Source organism: Sebastes fasciatus, chromosome 3 (genome assembly GCF_043250625.1).
Source record: "Sebastes fasciatus isolate fSebFas1 chromosome 3, fSebFas1.pri, whole genome shotgun sequence".
NCBI classification, from domain to species: domain Eukaryota; kingdom Metazoa; phylum Chordata; class Actinopteri; order Perciformes; family Sebastidae; genus Sebastes; species Sebastes fasciatus.
In genome coordinates this window covers 27,484,519-27,494,647 of record NC_133797.1, presented here as the reverse complement: position 1 = coordinate 27,494,647, position 10,129 = coordinate 27,484,519, and the positions used below count along the sequence as shown (strand labels likewise).

The window sequence follows — 10,129 nt, the reverse complement described above, 5'->3', positions numbered from 1 at the left end:
GGCGTGACTGTCAGATTGCTGGGTTTGGAAATAAAAAAAAAAATTGTAAGATATCATCAAGGTTATTTCAGCTTAAGATAGAGAAGACAAGAGAAACCCTTCGTTACAAACTGAGAAGTTCAAAGTTCACTTACTATTTTTTTCCGGAGCTTACAACTTTCTCTTGCGTCTTCAAACTCTATAATGAATACCATGAGAAAAGCCAGCAAGTGGACCTTCACTTAAGAGTCTTTTGTCAGACTGGAGCTCGATCCATACAAAGTCAGGATATCTCGGCCTTTGTTGCGTTGATTCTTCGTGTCTCTAATGGAGTGCCAAACTGAATCACTGCAGCGCCCCTTTAACAATCAATGCATTTATACAGAACCTGCATCAGAAGAAGTGAATTGTAGCAAACCTTTAATGACTTATTGATTGAGCTGGAGGAGAAAATTAAAGCGTTTCCCCCCCACAAGGCTTGTCAAGACGTTTATTATCATTTATTAACAATTTACATTATTTGTTTTAAACCAAATGAGTCAATACATGTAAAGCCATTATAAAACATAAACCGTTTAACTACAGTCTCTGTCTCAAGAGAGACCTTCAGTTTATACATCTAAACAATGGATTGAAGGTTATTTGGTATCCACTTGTTCATGAGAATAGAAAATGAGGAAGAAGGTCTGTATAGAGTATACATGAGAAGATAGAATAGATAGACTAAATATGCACATACTATATAAGCATTATGCATACGTGAAATATATGAGTTGTAAGGCATCTGTATGAACACTAGTCAGTTTAAAAATAACAAACAATAGCAGATATAAAAAGCAGCAGTAACGATATTGCCTGCAGATGGTTTAAAGCTTAAGTAGGCGAGATTGGAGCAAATATGATTAAAAAAATATTTTTTATAAAACGGTCACTATATCGTGACAGTAGTACATGAAACAGGTAGCCTTAAATGTGCCTCTGTGTCCTCTGGTGCTTCTTACGGCTTCTGCAAGATTTCACTGACCGGAGGAAAACAAGCAGTAAGAGCTGATCTGAGATCTGTTGTCTATGAGAGCCGGCTGTCAATCACTCGCAAACTCCGACCAAGCGGTCAAACTAGGCCGCGCTGATCAAACATGAATCAATATTATGTTACATTAATGCCTATTTCCCGCCTCAAATGTTTTCCAAATCATCTTATAGAGCACGGTTTAGCTGTAAACTGAGAAAGTTTGTGACGCCGCCGCTCACATGACCGGAGCACAGCCAATAGGAACGCTCTCTCAATGAAATAACCTGTGATTGGTCAAAGTCTCCCGTCATAGGTTAGATTTTTGAAAGCCTGAAAACAGATTGTTTTGTATATTTAACAATATTTATAATAAGGTGATAACACCAGTGCACTGTAGCTTTTTCACACATTTGCAGCATTGATTTAAGTTGGAAAATTGGAAATGTCTCTCACTGAATCAGTAAACATGATATGCAAAATCAAAAACATGATCAAGTCAAATATGTGCTCTTCCATTTGGCCTTCAAATAAGAATAGAAGTCTTCACTACTGTCATAATCAGAGTGTCCATCCTCCATCGATGATGTGCTCCGTCCCAGTCACATAGGCAGACTGTGAAGGAGAAACATCAGATCACTGCAGTTGGACCAAAAAGGTGCCTTGCATATATATATATATATATATTCACGCATATCTTGGTCATATATCCCACTACAAATGTATTTTTTATGCATTTCATTACATACAACATACATTTTTACAGTCTGTCCATGTCCGTGAATGTATTTGGTTACTAAAAAAACTTTTATGTAGCTATTTATACAAATCAAATTGTACACAAATATATGTCGATGTGCTGTACCACATACAGTACATGTATGACTTGTGTCCATTATCTGTTAGAACTCACCTCATCTGAGGCCAGGTATACACACAGGTACGCCACCTCTTCAGCTGTGCACATTCTGCCAGTTTTCTGTCTTGCCATGAAATCCTTATAAGCCTGAGGAGTTACAGAGAGAGAGAGTTACAGTTGTAACATTCATTATGTCCAATACCCAGGATTTCTTCTTGTGGAAACCAAGATAGGACGTTCCTGTTGTTACATAAAGATGGCTGGTTCGTTGACTCTATGCACTTTGAAATTTGGAGCTAGAAATACTCCATCACACAGAGACTCTCTGTGTTTTACCCTCACCTAGTTCAGCCCATGAGCCAACATGGTGTCCGAGGTGTGGTCATTGCCGTGCACTGGCAACTTCATGGAGCCATAGATGAGAGTTGGGCAAGTAGTGTGAACCAGTGCGAGTAGTCCATCCTGGAGGATGTGGCTGACTTCTGAAACAAAGGTGCTACCTCTACCACTAAGCCCCTACACCTATGGCAACAGCAGCTATTGATATCTACAATAGTAGGCCTACAAGCCAATTGAGCCTTGCAAACACCACAAAGCAAAGACTCACCGGACAGCCAAAAGTAAAAAAAAAAAAACGTATTGGAGGATGTTAAAGCTGTAAAAATTGTTAGATTAGATAGCATACCAGAAAACATATAATTCTACATCACAATCATTCAAGTTCATCAAAATACAAATGATAGTAAGCGTTATGCTTGAAGCATTATGTTACGATTATGAGGGGGTCCTTTTGCCCCTTTAAGGGTTCCCTGGCCCTAAAAAGTTTGAGAACCCCTGGTCTACACTACATTGTTATCTATTAAAACGCTAGTAACCTCGAGTAATACTTGAGGAAGAATTAAATGGTTTTATTTTGCAGGGCACTCTACACTTACCAGGACAAACACAATTACAGCGAATGCCTTGCTCAATGAAATCAACCGCTATAGATTTGGTGAGCCCGATCACTGCAGCCTTGGAGGTAATATAGACACACCGGTTCACAAAACCTGTTTCGAGGAAACACATATGTCACTCACACGCTCAGAGCTAAGAGGATTACAATGAACATGGACATACTTCAACGACTTTACGTCCCTTCAATTGGCCATATTTGTTCTACCATCTGCAGTGTGGACGTTTATTTACCTTTTATGCTTGATGCAATAGATGACATGTTAATAATGTTTCCTGACTTCTTTGCCAACATCTAGAATGACAAAATAAATTAGGAAGGTGGCATATAAAGAGAATATAATTGGCAAAATCAAGAGTAAAATTATGCAACAGTCTTAGGTCTTCATTTTTATGTAACAAATAAATGAGAATGTGCTCATGATCCAAGCTAATATTCCCCATTGAGGCAGTTTGGTTAGTTTGCAGCTAAAGCTGGATTAGTGATTGGGCACAGGGTCAAAGTAATACAGCTAATCCCAGCGGACAAAGGATGGGAACAAAAGAAAAGCATATGTCACTCAATTTACAGCAGCACCTATTTCATTCTCTCAGCAACAGCATGAACAGCGTTAAGCGTTTGGCAAAGTGGTCAAAGGTCACCTTAGGCAGGAAAGCTTTGCTCATGAGGTACATGCTCCGGACGTTCACGTTCATCGTGAAGTCCCAGTCTGTCTCTTCGCAGTCCAGGATGGAGCCGTGGTGCACAACCCTGTAGATAGTAGATGACAAGTAAACTCATGGTATTACAAAGGATGGTATTACATATAATCATCTATACATATGGCTTTAGCTCATAGGTAAAACACTGACTATCTAAACAGAAGAGCGGAAGAGATCCCAATGAGAAATACATTATTAAACTGAAAATAAATGCTAGTCGAAATGCTGCGTTAACCCCCTCAACATTTTACTGAGCCTTAAAAGGTGTCAATTTAGAGACCTTTGTTAAGGAGATTAACCAAAGGTCAAGTAGAGGTTAAACCTTAAGGTATAGGGATTTTGGAAATGTAGTTAAGCAGGAGATGGATAAATGTGCTTAATGTGGAGACAGCAAAAGAAGTAGAATCACTATGCATCCCGTATGTATGTCAAAGCATATATAAATAGCAGAATATAAATGTGTCATTTCTAAAAATGGTTAGGTAATTATCTAAAATATATGGTTTTTAGCAGATATTACTCAAACAGGAGTAAATAGTGGATTTGTTATGAACTATTTTCAGCTGTGGATGTGGTGCGCTTACGAATATTTATGGCACCACGATGGTGCATGTGGGACGAACTCAAAATAAACCACAACCCCCCTTTTAATGGGTAATGAAGGAACATGGCACCCAGGGCAACAGTGTGGCTCATTGATTCATGAGATTTTCTAACATTGAAAAATAGAATCTCATCACACTTAAAGCTCTAAGTAGAGATGATCAGTATAACTACTCTGGTAATTCAGGACAACATACAGGACAGAGGGAAAACGTACCCAGCAACGTTGAGCAGCACATCTACACGCTCATGTTCCTTGGCTAAGGCTTCCACTTGGTCCTTCTTAGTTACATCCACGACCTAAGTCTTGATCCCTGTTGGTGAAGAGAAAAAAAGAGCTTTAGTAGTAGAGAAAAAGTCCATATTTAATGACACTTGCACTGATTTAGAAAACAATAAAATCCAGATTGTTTTTATTACGTCTTTAGTATTTTAACATTTAATTGCAGGAGATACTAGTTTAATGGTGGTATCTTTTAATTAAATTGTTTCGCTGTTTACCTGGGGTGTCTCTCTGCAGCCCTAAAAATCTTTGATTTAAAATTATGGATTGCATTAAAACTAAGGAAATGTTTTAAATTCATCTTGTTAAAAGCTACCAAGTTGCAGAGGTTAGTGCATGATCAAGTTGTGAAAGAATTTGACAAAAGGGGAAAAACATGCCTCAGCCATCCTGACTGCATCACACTGGTCAGCCAGCAGATGGAAGCCTCAGACCAACAGAAGTGGATCTTACCTGGAACGCCGTCCAGCTCTTTCAGCTTCTCTCCATTGATGTCTGTTGCTGTGACTTGAGCTCCCTCCTTTGCAAATGCCTACACAGTTGAAAAACTTGAGTCAGTGCCAAGCGGTTACACAATGTCTGCACATGCCATGGTATAAAACTTGCAGCCCAGTATTCCCTTGTAGAAAAAGGCTGTTTTGTTAAATAAACTTTGAAAAAAAAAATCAATGTGAAGTTTTTCTACTTCTTATCAAATCTGAATTTCCACCTGAATGCACACACTTCCTCTGACTTCAGGCAATAATTCAGGTCACAGTGCGGATGCCAAGATCTCATTACCACATATCTATAGACACAGAATGATAGAATTTATAACCTTAAAGATCTTATTGATAAAATTTTTACGTACACAAATCATTTTTATAAAATAATATATCCACAGTGCTTTTAGAAAGGTGCTTTTATTAGCCTTTTTTAAGCCTTTCTAGCCTTTTTTGTGCAAGCACACACCTAATGTTAGCCTATAGCTACATGTTGAAAAATGACTTCATTACTCTACCACGAAAGACAAATCACTTGACTGTCTCTCTGAGCCTCACTCCACTCAACCATAAAATATGCAGGTTGTGATACGAACTGGCAACCACTTGTTGTGAAGTGAATGCAATGGAACGGAGGAGGGACAGTGTGACATCTAGTGGCTGAATGTTATCAATAGCACCTTTAACCCTTCAACCCTCAATCCATTCCACCTCTGGTCAGTGGATAGCTGATGGAGTGACTGCACCATTAACCACAGAGCAAACCACATCAGTGGTCTGAATGGAAAAAGCTCATTAGACCCCTCACACCATGTGCAACTTTGAATAGCCTACTATGTGATTCGAGCCTAATGATCTGAGAGGTTAATAGACCTCTCTGTATTTGAATTCCTCCACATTACACAAAACACAAATCCCTGTAATACAAGGCACGGTTTTAAAGACATCACTTGAAGGGAATGGATGTGATGATGACCTAATCTTGACAATGATGTGTGTGTGTGAGAGAATTTCAAGTGTTTTGCTATTTTGCAAGAATATTGTGAGATGTGGATCGCCCTGAATCTGTGTTTGCATCATCTCAAGAGCCACTACAGCACATGCATATGGAGTGATAGCATATTGTAGACATACACAACAGTCTATAATCTTCATGCAAGGCGAAAACAGAAATTATTTATAACAACAGCTTTTATATATATTTTTTAGTAGAATTCAGCTATTTCTTTAGTATAAAAGAGTTAATAAACTAAATATATGCACATAGTGTGTGTTTCTGTTCAGTAATGTTTTGGATCACCATTATTGTTGTAATGCTACACTTGTACCCTTTCAAATGGTTGTTACAGATGATTTAACATACAAAGGGATGTCAGCAATAATCATATCTTCCATTTGCATTTCAGAAAAACTGGTTGAAATATGCAATGAAGTCAAAATATGCACTGCTTTGACACCACAAACTATTCAATAAACAATGTTCCTCTGTGATTAGTAAGGAAATGTATCAGTGAGGAGTTCTTATTAGAGCTCATTACTATTGCGGCAGCACGTCCAATCCCCTGGGCGGCAGCTGACAACACGATCACTTTCCCATCGAGGCGGCCCATAGTGCACCTTTCACTGCTGCTGTGATCAAAACAAACAAACAATAAATACGGTATTGCATATCATCAACAGGTTCATTTTGATGATAAAGGCTCTCTTTCTTATAATACAAATCTCCTGCTGAGCATTCATTAGTGGTATACAAATGTGTTTATAAAAGATTATTTCAGCTGTGAGATTGAGGGAAATGTTCACAAAACATTTATTAATCCAAATACAGCACATTTTAGGCATAACACATATCTAGTTTAATGTTGTAATGTCTATCTAGTCTGCTGCGTTTGACGACTTACAGCTTCAGAGTGATAATGTGAATTCATTGGGCAGAAGTCCATAATCAAAGTGTAGTACACTATAACACATAGTTATAAAGCCTTAGGCCATAAATATGCAAGTCAGTTTTATTACAATATCAAGATATGTAGCTGACAGTCACAGGCCGTATGAGGACATGTGTCATTTCAAAGACAGTGTAATCAAAATGATAAACCTTACAGAAGACAGTACAAACCTCCTTGCAAATATGCACTCTTGAAATATGATTGCTCCCTTATTCTAATTTTTATGGCTGAAAGGGGCTTCGGAGGAGTAAGTGAGAGGCAGCTGGCACAATCTTACACACAATGGTGTGACATGTTTATCCATGTATATCCATTCAGTATTTATTTCTTTGCACTATTTGTATTGTTTGCAGCTTACAGAACACTTAACTTGTATATAGACGTTTTTTTTTCTTATTGTTGGTCATTGGTGCTTTTTATATATTTATATAATATTTGTATATACACACATATTTTTTACTATTTGAGTACATACTAATCCTGTCTATTTTTTACCTTTATTTGTCTAGCTGTGTAAGTACACTGAGAGAGATGCAAACAACAAAAAGTTCAAAATTCCTTGTATGTGCACATACTTGGCCAATAAAGAAGATTCTGATTCAGATTTCTTTGCCATATTTTGTTCAGCTCCCCTGCAATGTTCTACTGAATAGAAATACAGACTGTATTATAGTTATTATAGCCACTCATGCAGGTTCAGAATAAACTGTGAAAACCTCCACATTCAGACTGCTATTCATAAGTTGCAAAGTCAATTACAAACCAAGAAAAACTGAAGTTGGAAACTCACACTTTGCTCAGGTCTTCTTCTTCTTCTTCTTCTTTTTCTTCTTTTGTAATGTGCGGCAGACTAGACGCAACTCTGCTCAGCTCCGACACATTGAAAGTCAAAGATCAAAAGAAGCACCTCATTTGACCTGTTGCTTGTATCAATATTGGTTCCAGACCCGGATGTGATAGTTGTTTGTCATTTGAGAAAATGAAATTGAGGGCAAGAGAGTGAACTGTCTTCTTTGCCTCCTAGGCGACACGTTTAGTTATAGATTTATTTCCTGCAAGATAATACATTTATTTTATATAAGAGTTTTAAGCTACCTCTTCAAATGTATTAAAACCTGTATTTAGACGCTCCTGTTTGATGCACGCATAGGCTACTATTGCAGCAACTGTTAATTCTAACTTGGGGTTTTCATTATAAAGAACTGTCTTGATAATGAAGCTTTGGAAAGACTTGGAAATTGACCTTTGATATCTGCACAAAGTTATTCATAGGCCCGACTTTATTATGACTAAGGGTTAATGGTTTGTAAAAAAACAAAACATCATAGTTGAGTTTAATGATTGGCTGTTGAAAAATGATCCTTTAGTTGTGATCTGAGAATGTCAGCTTTTTAAATAATAATAGTTTAATAGTTTTTCTGGGAATTTCGATAATATCGCATCGGTATGGAGGACAGAAACTGTTAAAATAAAAAAATCAATCAATCAATAAATGACTTGATAAATAAATAAATAGTAAATAAATAAATATATCATTAAATGTAGCAAAATAATAATATATTATATTAGATGAAGCACATACACAATATACCTGTATGTGCTTCATCTAATATGCTGTATATCATGGGTTAATAAGGCAGGTGTGATTTTATCATACACCTTTTTTTTTATTAGATTCAAAAAGTCTGAACCCAAGAGACAATGCAATGAACCTCCCTTTAAATGTCTCTATTAATATGTTAAAATCAGAGGAATTCTTTTTAGAAACTGATAAATAAAGCCATATTTTCTATAAAGCGTTTGTGTCTCCTGGCTGATTTGTAGCCCCAAGGAGGGCCAGCCTATTTAGTTTCCCCATTCAAAGCACTTTTCCATCATCAGCGATGCACATTGTTTCGGAGTCTGTGGAGCTATCCAACAAGGTCTCCAAAGCCTACTGAAAATCTCATGCATTTCCTCAAAACAAATTATACAGACTGGCCTCAAATGACTGCTGCCATAGTTCAGATAACTGTTTTCAATATGTATATTGTATCTGTCCCTATCAAATAAACCATACATGAATAAATAGTTATGAAAACAGCCCACTGAGGAGACTGGGAGGTAGTTTAGGGACCTATACTAACCATCGTCTATGGTGCAGATAACAACTGATCTGTGCGCTATCTGACACTTGATCTGCTGACTTACAATGAAAATGTGGTGTTTGTTTATACTGTAGTCTGTATTTGTATGATGAATGCAGCTGTTTTTGTCCTTTCTATAATTCTGGAGAAGATATCAGATTTTCACTACGGTTATCATGGCGAAAAGAATTCATGATTAAATTAAATTTATCTTTGTTTATTGGGCGTTTTGTCTCTTTTTTCTGCAAATGAGCCAAACTCAAAATACAAGTGTATTGAGATGGAGAGAGAGTCTGTGACCATAATACATAACATGATTTAAGAGGTGCTGGATTATTCACAAGATATTATCATATGTTTATTACTAACATTATATCAATATTTCATTTTTAAATATCACGATTACCGTCAATACCGGTATATCATGACACCCCTATTAGTGGCCTACCACTCAGCCTGTGAAAACGAGATGGATGAGATGCATATAAATGGGGATAATGGCACACATTTTTGGAGCTTGATCCATACAAAGTCAGGATATCTCCGCCTTTGTTGCGTTGATTCTTTGTGTCTCTAATGGAGTGCCAAACTGAATCACTGCAGCGCCCCTTTAACAATCAATGCATTTATACAGAACCTTAATCAGAAGAAGTGAATTGTAGCAAACCTTTAATGACTTATTGATTGAGCTGGAGGAGAAAATTAAAGCGTTTCCCCCCCACAAGGCTTGTCAAGACTTTTATTATCATTTATTAACAATTTACATTATTTGTTTTAAACCAAATGAGTCAATACATGTAAAGCCATTACAAAACATAAACCGTTTAAACTACAGTCTCTGTCTCAAGAGAGACCTTCAGTTTATACATCTAAACAATGTATCGAAGGTTATTTGGTATCCACTTGTTTATGAGAATAGAAAATGAGGACAAAGGTCTGTATACAGTATACATAGGAAGATAGAATAATAAAAGATAGAATAAATATACATATACTGTATATACAAGCATTATGCATATATATGAGCAGTGGTAACAATTTCGCCTACAGATGGTTCAAGGGTTAAAATTCCAGCCAGGATTTCTTTCCCTGTGAAAGGCAAGTGTACAATTATTCATAAACTGCAGTGGATAAGAGGATATGATATGTATCCTTAATCAACTTACCTTAGAGTGGATGTCGA

General features: G+C 36.9%; 1 pseudogene; it reads right to left on the bottom strand.

Moving 5' to 3' along the window:
• Positions 1-455: 455 nt before the first annotated feature.
• LOC141764642 (dehydrogenase/reductase SDR family member 6-like) lies at positions 456-7,653 on the bottom strand (annotated as a pseudogene).
• Positions 7,654-10,129: the final 2,476 nt, after the last annotated feature.